At 45.4% G+C, this 12,650-nt stretch overlaps 1 protein-coding gene across 7 annotated transcripts in view; it reads left to right on the top strand.

The window, feature by feature from the left end:
• EGFR (epidermal growth factor receptor) overlaps positions 1–12,650 on the top strand; it is a 200,514-nt gene that overhangs the window by 94,092 nt on the left and 93,772 nt on the right. For 4 of the 7 annotated variants that reach the window (XM_089917909.1, XM_089917912.1, XM_089917910.1 and 1 more), the window contains exons 1-2: positions 8,741–8,806; positions 8,932–9,140. The exons of the other annotated variants lie outside the window; for them this stretch is intronic. The gene's annotated coding sequence lies outside the window, so the exon portion shown is untranslated. Of the gene's footprint in view, positions 1–8,740; positions 8,807–8,931; positions 9,141–12,650 lie in introns of those variants that run through there. 7 annotated transcript variants of the gene reach the window in all.

Genomic DNA, 12,650 nt, shown 5'->3' with positions numbered 1-12,650 from the left:
AGAGGCCCCAGGAGATGCAGAGACCCAGGTCAGGGCTGAGCTGGACCACTTCAGCAGAAAGCCAATGGCCACGGCCATTCTGAAGAGTAGGTAGAAGCTTTGTGTCCAGACGTGGAGCCCAGAGACTCGGGTAACTCTGATAGTACATGGCCGGATAGTGAAGATAAACATGGATTCTTACTTGTCCCCTCCCAGCACTAGCTGGGGGCTTACTCTTTGTTCACGCCCACTCTCAGTTCAGGGATGAACTAGAGCACTTCTGGCCCTGAGTCAGGAGTCACCAGGAGTGTCGTCCTACCTAGATGTCCCACCAGTGGGCCATGCCCATCTTTTCCCTTCTTATTTGCAGCTGTATCTCTGTATTTCATGATGCATTTTGCCCTGCTCCTAACTTGAAGTCGATCTCATTTCTTTGGGCACCAAATTGTCCGGTGGTTGTGATCAGTACTCAGTCCTGTTTCCTTTAAGCATCACTCTGCACGTCCAGGGATGCACTGTGTGCTCCACGGTCCACAGGCCTGAGGGAAATTTTACCTTTATCAAAGACTTAAAGTAAAACCTTTCAAATTAATCATCTCATGTGAAAGTCTAGACTTGATTAATACAAAGTGACTTTCCAGACTTTAATTCTAAGACGTTTTCCCCAGACTCTGGAATTTTGTTGCATCCTATCAATACGTATCCTTAATGCAGCAGTTTATCAATTATTCCTCAACACCTGCATTGTCAAATGCATATTTTACAATCAGTTTTTAAAGAGTGGTGTTTAGAGATCTTGTTAAAAGTCTAGGAGTCAAGACATTCCCCTATTAACCATGGAATTGTCTTCAGGTCTAACTCAGATGTTCCTGAATTCGTTTTCATAATGAACACGTTAAATAGATGTATAATATGTTTGCATATAAAACATGCATATGTATCTCCAACCTTGTGCTTTTCTAAGTAAAATTACAATACAGGAAAAGTAAGTCTGCTTTGTCAGAAATAAGATATATCAAGCATAAGCTGGCAGCATCTGGTTTATTAAAGCCCAGGCATGCTCATTGTTTACACAAGATAGTCCATGTTGTAACAAATGTCTTTCCTCCCGTCTGTCACTTCCTCTTTCTCCCCATTTTTTGTTCCTGATACTTGGTGTATATTTTTTTTCCTGTTTCCGTTGGCAAGCTGCATGCCAAGCACATGATCACTAGAAGAATACGATTCCTCAGTGAAGGAAAATGCCCATTAGGTCTTGTTAATTAGTCATATAGACTATTTTCCAGTTTTTTTGCTTTGTTTTGTTTTCAGTAGCACCTATAGAGTTAAGTGATATAAAAAATTGATTACTGTGTCAGGTGTTCATGTTTAATGAATTTCATGTGAAATGTTGGCATTATAACCCAAAAGAAAGGGAATATGTGAGGAGTGAATGCTGCAGCGAGTGGGAAATATCAGAGTTCCTATTTTTCAGCATCTTGTAATGTCCCAGACATGTCCTGCCAGACAGAGTGCATCATAAAGCACAGGAGTGAATTCCGCTTGTCCAGAGTACATTTGGCTTCCAAATTCCAGAGGCCGCAGATTTGGAGATAGAACAGTGTTTGCATATGAAACTGTGGGATGATTTTTGCACAAGTGCCTATACATTATCTGGAGAGAATTTGCCCACTCACTAGATCTCCCCCCCGTTATCTGAAACAAACGACTGAAAAGACAGGCATACTTGCAAAATAAATGGTTTGCAAACTAAGGAAAATATTTAAAATCCATGCAAATGGTTATACTGTGTTACCCTATGCATAAAAATGTCAATAAGCAAAGAATAACTGGAGAACAACTCCACTGCTGTGTAAATGAAACATCTTTGTACTGGATCCCACTGGGTTTCTTACAAAGCTCTGTATTTCCTCTTCAGGCGTTATCCTTGAAAGATGAAGTTGAAACAAAAGTTCTATTCTTTTTAAGTTGGCAGAACTTCTGAAAGGTGGTTCTTAGCTGTGCTGTGACTCATTCCAAGTACAAAATTCTCTGACCCTGAGCTAGTCTATTTTTCATGTAGGAGCCTAGAAAAGCCACGAGCGATAGGAAATGGCTATATGTAGACCCTTGCCTGCAAGCTTCGTGCAAACTTACTCTCTGCGTTCCAAAACACACCTTGAGCACCTCTTATGAATTAATGGAAGGATGGCTGGTGTTCAGAGCAAACGAGGAACTGGGGCTGTCCTGCTTCCCTCGCCAGACCTCTCCTGGAGTAACACTTTGCTTTTGTGATATTCCAAGTTACCTTATAATTATATATACATATATATTTTTAAAACTTCCATAATTATAGAAATATATGACATAAAGTAAAAATCCCCATAAACCTATCCCCACACAACTGAGAAATAACAAGTTTGTAGCCCTCCCCCAAATTTTGCCTTTCATATAGCATATATGTGTGTGTATGGAGACATATATATATGTGTGTGTATGGAGACATATATATATATGTGTGTGTGTATGTATATACGTGTGTGTATATATATATAGAGAGAGAGGTGTGTATACATAATGAATTTTCAACAAAAATAGAATCATATCCATGCTCTAACCTATAATTTAGAGTTCGTAACTCATGTTTGTAATCGTGTTCTAAAAGTTCCTTTTTTTCTTTTTAACTTCATACTACAACTTGAGCAGATTCCATGTGGATGCATGCTTTTAATAGCCGCCCTGTATACCAGGAGTAGAATGTGCCCTAATCTGTCTGACCAACCTTCTATTGTTGGATATTTGGCTTATTTCTAGAAAAGGTTGCATACTTGTTCATACATTTTTATGCACTTAGGTAAGTCTCTGTTGGATAATTCCTGGAAGTGAAACCTGGTCAGAGGTTTGTGAGAGTTTTAAGTGTTACATTTTAAGAAGGTGTGAAACTTGGCGAGGACTGAGGAACCGTAGCCTGCCCAGGATTCATGAATAATAATTGAAAGAGCTGAGGCTATTTAGCCCTGACAGGAGACATTGGGAGTGGGCTGCAGACAGGACAGCCATCCTCAGATCTTCAAAGAGCGTTTCTCCAGGGCAGGAATGGACTCCACCTGCAGGGAGGCGGGGCTGGGGGTGGGCGGGGCCGGGGCCAGACTCCAAGCTATGGGGCTTCCATAGGCTTAGAAAGGATGCACAGAGCACCTTGGCAGCAGGATCACAGGCCTGGCCGGTTGCCTGCTCTCGTGGAGCTTACATTTTAGTTCGGAAAACAGAAAATGCAGAAGTAGACTTACAGAAGAAAAAGGAAATTAATGATACTGGTCAATGATGGTTGGAAAGAAAACAGGGTCCTGTGATAGAGTGACTAGAAGGGAAGAAGGATGAAGGGAGCATTTAATAGGATAAACAGTAAAGGCCCAAATGAAGAACAGTCTGCCTTATTAGGCAGTAAATTCCACAGCCTTGGAAGTTAGAAAGGGAATATATTAATATACACAGAGGATGAAATTATGGGATCTGCAATGTTATTTAGTCTCTTTCAACATAAATTATATGGATGTAATCCAAACAAAATGTATCCTCAAGGACTCATATTCTTCCCAAGGATCAAATTTTACTGTAGTCGCACTGGGAGACTTACATCCGTGCTGGGTGAATCGTAAGGAGTATCTAGAGGAGTGAAAGATCTTCGGGCATTGCACTGTGTTCCCAGATAACAGTAACTGCAGGATGATTTCTGCCTTGAGGTTGTGGCCTCATGGCCGTCTTCAAAAAAACCAAGGGCCGGTACAAGGCACAAAGCACAGTGCTTGGTTACAAGGGATCCTATGGCCCGAGACCAAGCAGAAAGCAAGATGAGACAGGTCCTGACGCAGTAACGCAAAGCCTTCCTCTCTTTCCCATATGAGTCATTGTTAGTCAGAAAATTACCTTTGCAGAAGGACTTAAATCCTTTTCAGACCTTAAAGTGATTCTTCCTCTTGGCTTAGGTGTAAACCTTTGTCTCAAAGGATAGATTCTATTAATCTGTTGAGCCTAGGACTGTGGGTGTGTGTTTATTTGCATGACAAAGAGGCCTTTGGTATTTCAACAAACAAAAACAGGCATATAAAAACATTCTCTTTCTGAATGAGTACCAAAATTGTTCTCCAGTGAACTTCTGAAGGAAGAGAAAACCTGGGTACTACTCCAAGGCTGGTTGTGTATCTTGCTTGCAGGAACTCCGGCAAGCTAGCCCTCCACTGAGAACAAGGTCACCTAGATAACCAAATGTGGAAGTACGTTACGGGGTGCAAAAAGATAGAAGAAATTGAGAGGTATAACCATGCAAACAGATATCAGGAGGTGTGATATTATCACTGTAAGAGTCTGTGGGGGAAGAGGGTAGGAGAGAAGATTTTCTATGAATCTCATGAGAATTTCCAGAGAGAGACAAGGGGTCTCGATAGAGAGAGATGGCTCTGTGAATCCATCCCCACTAATCCCCATTAGGTGATAGCGCAGAAGTGTGTGTCTGTGTCCCTACAGCCAAGCCCGTCCAGCCTTGCAGGGACAGCCCGGCTGCTGGGTCAGCCCTCCCAGCCCCACCAGGGGAAAGGTAACAGAGATTGAGCACAACCCAAGGTTTGCACACTGCCCTCAATCGTCTATAGGCCTTTGTCTTAAATCTTAAGTGTCTTAAGATTATTTAGTCATATATATAGAGAGAGAGCTCAATTAACATGTATCCATAACCTAAGATATTCATAAGAGACTGTATCTGCATGAACAGAATCAAGAACCCAGGCCACTCTCAGTCCTGTAATTACTGCATTTCCATGTTGCTTCCTGTTCACACCCAGAAGTCGAATCTCAAATATTGCTTTTCAGACGGTATTTGGGACCAATTTTAGCTCCGCTTTCCTTTCTCTTGCCTCTTGCTGGCCATCAGCCACCAGACTCTGCACAATGACCAGCTGGCCCCTGGCAGATCTTGGGCCCAGGTGTGAAGTAGCTAGAGAAACGTTTCAGAGCCAAGAAGGGAGTGATTTCATTTTCCATTGGCAGTATGCAGAACTGAAGGGGATTCAAGTGCCTTCAGAAAAGCTTCCTTCCAGTGAGTAGAGTTTTGGGGAGTTTCCAGACTTATACTGCTTTTATTCTTGGAAGCATCATTGTGCCTTTTCCCCCTTCCATTTATATCCCAGGAACTGATTCACAAACCATAGCAATTGGATTTGGACTTGCTGAATGCTAGCAGACAGCTGCCCGCACTCTTCCCAAGATTCCTGCCAGCTGGGTTAGGTACCAAGTGCGAGCACCCCTGAGCCAGCCGGCCAGGTCCTCCAGCTCCAGCCGTGCGACAGCAAAGTGACCAGAGCTGCAGTGCTGTGCTTCGTTCGTTAGACACTTTGTGGTTTGGGCTCAGTCAACCAGGGTATGATTTCAACCCCCAGTAACGGGTTTGGGGCAGCTGCCCAGTGAGGCAGGTTTCATCTTGCTTCCTTAGCTGTTTTTTCTTACCTCACACCTTTTTCTTATTAGACTTGGATTTCCGTTTCCTGAGCCTGTTGTTTCCACGGATTCAGACAGGCTTCCGGGAGGACCTACCAGCCTTCTTGAATAAAATGCAGCAGTGAAGGTCTTAGGTTTAAAATTGCCTAAAATGTGGCCTAAAAGGTACTAAAAATATTGTTACCATCCGGATTGAATAAAATCCTGTAGAGATGAATTCCTTGACTTGAACCGTTAGGTGAGCTGGCCTCACCTCAAGAGTAAATGTGTTCAGTTAAATAAGATGAGATCAAATAGAGGAGTGTTACCCTGGGAAGCGGCCTGGCCTCTTACGTCAGCAGCCCACCAGGTAAACACCGTGGAAACGCCACATTTAGGAGGGCTTAGGACGGTACCACTAAAAGGAAAGGTTTTTAAAACAGGGAATAAGTGAAATGTGTACCCCAATCATAGTTCCCCTGTGCCAGGCATTGTGCTAAGTGCTTTCATCCACATCGTCTCCCTCAGCCTGAGGGCACCCCAGAGCTGCTGTTAGGGGGTGCAGGGGCTTGGGGGCATGGGGCTGGAGGGGTGGGTTGGCAGCTCGCGCTAAAGGCCTGGCAGAGCTAGAGCCGGGCTCTTCCGTGACCGCTGCCGACCCCGGCCTTACCTGAAAGCCCTCTGCTGGGCAGTGCACAGGATTCGTGGGCAAAAGGGCAGCTGCCCTTTACCTCCTCCTTTTCAGGCTGGAAAAAGCCCACTGCAATAAGAGCAAGCCTTTAACCTGTGTGCCACAGTGACCTCCCACAGACGTATGAAAAAACCCACACCAAGTGAGCGTTCCTCCCTTCTGCGTCTCATGGATATTCACGGTGACATCAACACAATCTTGGGGACATTCTAACGGCCGCCGTTCCGTGTCCTCCCTGGTCCCGTGGTCTCGGCGGGCAACAGAATCTTGGGCCAACTATGGGGACACGACAGCCCGGTGACCAGGCAGCTGGTGGGAGGGGGCCATTGCTCAAACCCGTAATTCGCAGTCAAAACAAACAGACGATTAGCTGGGGGTTGTCACTTTCAGTCAAGGCCTTTAGCATCGTCTGGACGTGGCCTCAGAGTGAGCCCCGTGGGGCTCCTTGGCAGGCTCTGCGCAGATGGGGAAGCGTTGAGGAAGGAAGGGCTGCACGGATTCAAATCAGAAAGCCCACCTGGGCCTCGGTCACCTCACACGAAAAGTGAGAGGGCGTCTTCCTACGAGGCTTGCTGCTAGAGTTGAAAAACAAGAAAGAGTGGCTGCAGAATACTGTCTGAAATGTGACATCACGACGATCCTTGTTAGGCTATGAAATTGCTGTCCAGAGGGCTTTTGTAACCGGCCCAGGTCGCCCAGGCACTTCGTGGCAGAGCCAGCCCTGGAATCGGTCTCCTGACCTTCAGTCCTGTGTGATGTGTATCAGACGCGCAGCCTGACAGTCACACAGGAACTGCCGCCCAAGTCCCTGGGTTCCAGTCCCATCTTCTAAAGATAGGTATCATTTTATCCTGGTGATCCTGGGGCAGTCATCAAAGGAAGATGAAATGATGCCCTGTAGATTCAGGATGTCCATACAATTTTCCCCTCCAAACTAGCACACTTTTGCGAGTGAAATGAGGGGATAACGGGACCAGACCCTGGAGCCAAAGCGCTAAGAGAAGCGCCTGGGCGGGCAGAACAGTGATGCCCACACACCCGGAAAGGTTCACGCGAGTCAGGTTTGTCACTCAGCTTCAGTTACATGGAGAGTTGAGTGAACTGGGACAGCTCGTTGCTGAAGCATTCTGACTGCTAGTGACACAGTCCGATAGTACAGCTCGCCCTGTCTCATGGTCGTGGTGACTAAATAAGGTAGCGTGTGTGCCCGCTGCACAGGGAGTGCTCAATAAGCATGTTCATCCCATGAAAACACTTCCTAGTCAAGTCTCCTGGCATCCAGGCAGTCGCTCGTCTCCCGGGTGAAGTGTACAGTGAGATGTATGCCCAGCTCTTGTTCTCCTGGGTGTTGGCAAGGGGGTCCTTTTGGTCTCCTTTTTCCTCTGAAAGTGTGAAAAGTCTTTGATGTGTATAAACATTATGTTTTTGCCCTGTAGACAAGTAAATCACCTTCTTTCCACATTCCCGATATTTTTTCAATGGATGCCCTCCAGTAAGGAATCAATAAGGGGAAATTCATTGAAAGTTTTAATTAGGTTCACTATTGATCCAAAAACATACCTCAGAAATCCAGCTTTTGTTCAACATTCTAGCCCGGTATATTCACAGAACTTCAATTCTGATACAAGCAATTTATCTGCGACAGAGACCCCAAGGTGAATTGGTAAGAAGCAGGGCTGTGTATGGGCTCTGGAATGTTTTGGTAGGAGTTCAAGTCCCGCCCAAAGGCCCGCAGACCTCTAGAAAGCAGGACACATGTCTTACTGTGGTAGCCTGGGGCCACCTGGGGAGCTTTGAAGAAGCGCTGCTGGCCCAGGCTCACCCGACCTGACTCGCTGTTTCCCAGGTCTGGGCCCTGCCTTGGGGGCGGGGGTTTGAAGGCTCCCGGGGTGGGGAGAAGTGCCCCCCCCCGCCCCCAAGACACTGAGAATGGTGCTTCCCTTTCTCTCAGCACTTAATACCTTGTCTTCTGTCTAAAAAGTAAGACATGGCTGTCCTGGAAAATGGCCATGTTGTAAATAAAAACCTTGTCGTCCAGAGACAACCATTGTTAACAGATTAGTATGTATAAGTGTTTTTTACTCATTAACAGTGTATCCTGAGATTTTTCTGTGGCATTTAATGTTTTAAAAAGATGTTTCATTGTTAGAGCACTCAATTTTATATCTATGCACAGTCATTTATTTATAATAGTTTCTTAGTGTTGGACATTCAGCAATTTTTTAAACAAATACTATTTTTAAAAATGTCCATTTCTAATTTTTATCATAAGGAACGATTGGATTTGATGTAATTGGAGAATTCATTCTCTTCTATGGCACTGTGTCCAATAGACTCGAAGTCTTAATATGTGTGTTTCTGGGGGGGGTTTTCCTGGCATTTCAAAAAGAATGAAATACATTGTTACCACCTATGTACATAACAGCTTTTGAGAGAAGGAAATTTCATAGAAATAATGAAACATTGCAGCCTTTTATTTATTATTCTTTAAGTTTACATGAAAACCTAAGATGATTTCAAAAAATACTGTAAGTTAAAATATCACCAAGACTCTACTTAGACAAACGTACAATAAAAGTGCATCAGGCTCTTGACAGGCATGATCTCTTAACGCCACGATAGGCTTGGGAAGCAGGATCTTACCTACCAGGATAACTGCAGAAACGCCACGCACAGTGCCCACACAGAGTACGTATTCAGTGGTTGCTATTTTTATGAATTCTGTTTAATAAATGTGTATTGTCCTGTATCACATTGAAGAAGTTATATGTATCATTACCTAAGACTTTAACTCTTCTGTCTTTTAAAAATAGATTCTGTAATCAGTCACAGGATTGCAGAGTGACTCACAGATCTGTAAATCTGAAGGGTTTCCTGGAAGCCTTCTCGGAGGTGGAGGCTGTTAGGAATCCCTCAGGCCTGGCGCAGGGGCCCCTGGGACCGCAGGACACGGGTTCCTCAAGGTTTCGCTCCCCACCCACAAGTTCCCTTCAGACGCTCAGGCTGCTGCTGATCAGACCCGGTAATGTATTTACATCAACTCTGTCAGTTCCATGGAGAACTTCCTGTGTGCCTTTCCCTCTTCCACGTAATTCCATTTACACAACGACATGCCAGTGTCGTTGCTGGGTACTTGGACTGGTTGGCCCCTGGACTGCATAACTGGAATGGAGAATGACCCCAGTAAACTTTATAATCCTCAGGGCAATCATGTATTGTTAAAATTTTACGTTTTAAATGACAGCAGGTGTGTGAAGGAAGATGTACAGGGTCCCAAAACACAGATAAGCGTCTGAAGTTGGAAAGAAGTGTCCGCAAGTCAGGGTTCAGGGTGTTTTATTAGCGTCCTCAGTTTGGAAGAGGGAGCAGAGTGTGTGGGTTCATGGTTATTGTTATAACCTTACTTGTTTGACACTTGAAAATACAGCTTAATCATGCTAGAAAGGAGAGATTGCCCTGGCAAAAGGGAGACTTGATGGCATGGATTTGAGAGAACCATGCATGTTCTTTGTTTAGATGCCTCTCCGTGCAGGTGGATCCCTGATCTCAAGTGTGGGGAAAGTCCAGGCCCTCTCTACTTCCGATCCAGGGTAGGTGAGTGAGATTTCTGTGTCCACACTGTGCTTAGAACTCCAGCCCTGGCAGCTCTCCTCTTTGGCAGGTGACTTGGTGAGAGGCCGTGAAGGGTCCTGAGCTGGATGGACCGCACTGTCCTGGCCCCCGCGGGGACCTCCTGTTCGTATATTCTGCCAGCCCCATGCATGGCCCCTTCAGAAAACCTGATTCCTGACGGGGGATCCTGTTCAACCCAGGCAGCTTTTCTTATAGGGAGCAGCAGTCCTAGAATTTTTTCAAGGAAAATTTCAATTCACGTATCACATAGAGTCAGAAAAGTGCACAGATCAAGGGGTGCGATTTGATGAATTTCACAAACCAAACCCCCCTTTGTAACCAGCACCCAGATCAGGATAACCAGCCTCTTGTGTCTCCTTCTGGGGCATGGTAACTACTATCTTAATGATAATACCATGGATTGGTTTTGCCTATTCTTGAATTTTGTATAAATGGAATCATCCAGCAAGTACTCTGGTGGGTCTGGTTTCTTTCACTCAACATTTTGTGTCAGAATTGTCCATGTTGTTCTATGGAGCGGTATTCCTCTCATTCGCAGCTGGCTAGTCCATTATGAGAGAGTTCTACACTGCATTTGTCCATCTACCGTTGGCGGGCGTTTGAGTTATTTTTTGCAGTTACGAGACAGTGAGTGCCATCGCACGTTTCTGAATACTATTGCACAGTGAATACAGCGCAATCCTCTGCGTTTCCGTCGGGTACCTAGGAGAGGAATTGCTGGGTCGTCGGGCGTGGGTTTGCTCTACTTTAGTAGATATTACAAAAAAATTTTCCGAAGTGGTTTTAGCAAACTGTACTCCACCTGCAGTGTTTGAAAGTTTCAGTTGCTCTGGATCTGCCCCAAGGCTTATGTTGTCTGATTTTCTTATTTTAACTACTCTGATGACTGTTATCCTGGAAATCTAATGGTGAAAGTCAATATTCATTAACCTTCTTAAAATTAATTAATTTTCTTAAATTTATAAATATAGCCTTTATGCCAAGGAGGCAGCGTGGGACCTGGAACAGACTATAAGGCAGAGATGGGCTTGAATATTGCTTCTGCCGTTGTCAGCTGAGTAGCTTATCTTTAAACCTCGGTTTCTCCTGTCGTAAAATTGGAATAAAGGACAGGATCAAGTGAAGATTAAATGACATAACGTCAGAAAACAGAAAAGGCCTGAGGCGCTACATTCAATAATGGTTTGTTGTTTATACCCCACTCCCTGCAGGTTTTTTTAAAATTCACATTTGCTACAGAAAAGCTTGTCTTCTTCAACAAAGCGTGAGGGTTGTGTAAGGCCATGGGCCACAGTCAGCTCTGACCAAGGACCAGGAGCTGACATGTGGTCTCTTTGCTTTGCTCTCTCCCTAGACGATATGAATTTTCACAGTTTTCCCAGGGCCATTCCCTAAATCCTAGAGGATGACACTTAAAAGAGAACTTGGGGACTTCCCTGGTGGTCTGGTGGTTAAGACTCCATGCTTCCAAGGCAGGGGACAGGGGTTTGATCCCTGTTCAGGGAGCTATGATCCCACATGCCGCAGGGAACAGAGAAAAAAAAAAAAAGTGTGGAAATCCTCCAGCCCAACAATTCACTCCATTAAACCGTAACTAAGCGTCAGGAGGTAGAATGACTCTCTCGAGACCCTACAGGCAGTTGTGGCCTGGATGCTCCTAGAATTCAGACCCTCTGATTCCAGAACTGTTTGGTGCCTCTAGTCAATACAGCGTAAATCTATATTTAAGCCGTAATGAAAATGCAAATAACTTCTGACATATGCAGTTAATATAACTTCTGTCTTGTTCACAATAAATCTAACACCTCTCATACCAATGACAAGTCTTCAGCAAATTCGAAAGGAAATGTATTTGCTCTTTTGATTCCAGTGGTTTATAAAGTGCGACAGGGGTGTGGTTAAAGGTTTTCTTGCCCCCATTTTAGATCAGTAAATGTTTATTGAATGAATGTGTGAGTGGAAGAGAGATCATGGCACCCAAAGAAAGATGTAACATTCTAGAAGGGAGGGGCATTTCCTCTGGGAAAACCCGTCCTCTCTGACTTCCACAATTAAGAAGCATGTTACAGTTAAGCTGCAAGAACCAAAACAAGGCAGCTTGTCAAAACGGAAGGCCTTTTGGCCGTGGCTGCTGCGTGGAGGAGCATTTGGTCCTAGGAAAGCCAGGGCGACCCTGGAGGCCAGGCACTGAGTGAGGGGAGACGTGTGTCCGGGTCACGGTCCTGTCCTAACGGTAGGAGCTCTGTGGAGTCACCCAGACCCTCCGCAGCAGGTACCATCCGTGGGCCACCTTCTCAGACTGGTCCACAGGCATTTTGTAGGATGCCCTTGACGGACACCAAGGAAATGGGCTGACGCCCCCAGCCTTCACGTCTGTAAATCCACATTGGAACCGCACGTGCGCTCTCACCTCGTTGAGAGCTTCGCAGGTCTCCAGCACATGTTAAGTTTTTATTAATGAATCCTTTATTTGTCTTCATAAAATACTTAGAAGGAAGTTCCCCCTGCAGGTTTTCAGCAGAAATGCTAGAGCAGGGCAGGCCCAGCAGGTCACTGAGGAACAGGTCCGCCCACTGCCGGGGAAGCTGCTTCCTATGGGGTCAGCCCTGTATCAGCCGCCACCCTCCCCCGACCAGGTGTCAGTGACACGGCTGCAGCAAGTCCAGCAGACACATTGCCTGCACCACAGAAAGTTCACATCCACCGGCACACGGCAAGTCAGTCAGTCACTCACAGCCCTGGGGTCAGCGGTGTGAGCTCGGGAAGGCGCCAGGGGTGGCGGGACACTGAAGTGGCAGATCAGAAGGCGCAAATCATCCCCATAAATGTGCTCTCAGTGCCAAACTGGCAGGAAAATTGGTGACTTCACTTTGCGAATTCTTACTGGAAAGCTAGAGTT

The sequence above is a fragment of the Delphinapterus leucas genome, chromosome 9 (assembly GCF_059928025.1).
Source record: "Delphinapterus leucas isolate spDelLeu-1000000601 "Yukka" chromosome 9, BTC_Dleu_Yukka2, whole genome shotgun sequence".
NCBI classification, from domain to species: domain Eukaryota; kingdom Metazoa; phylum Chordata; class Mammalia; order Artiodactyla; family Monodontidae; genus Delphinapterus; species Delphinapterus leucas.
This window is presented reverse-complemented; position numbering and strand designations above follow the sequence as displayed.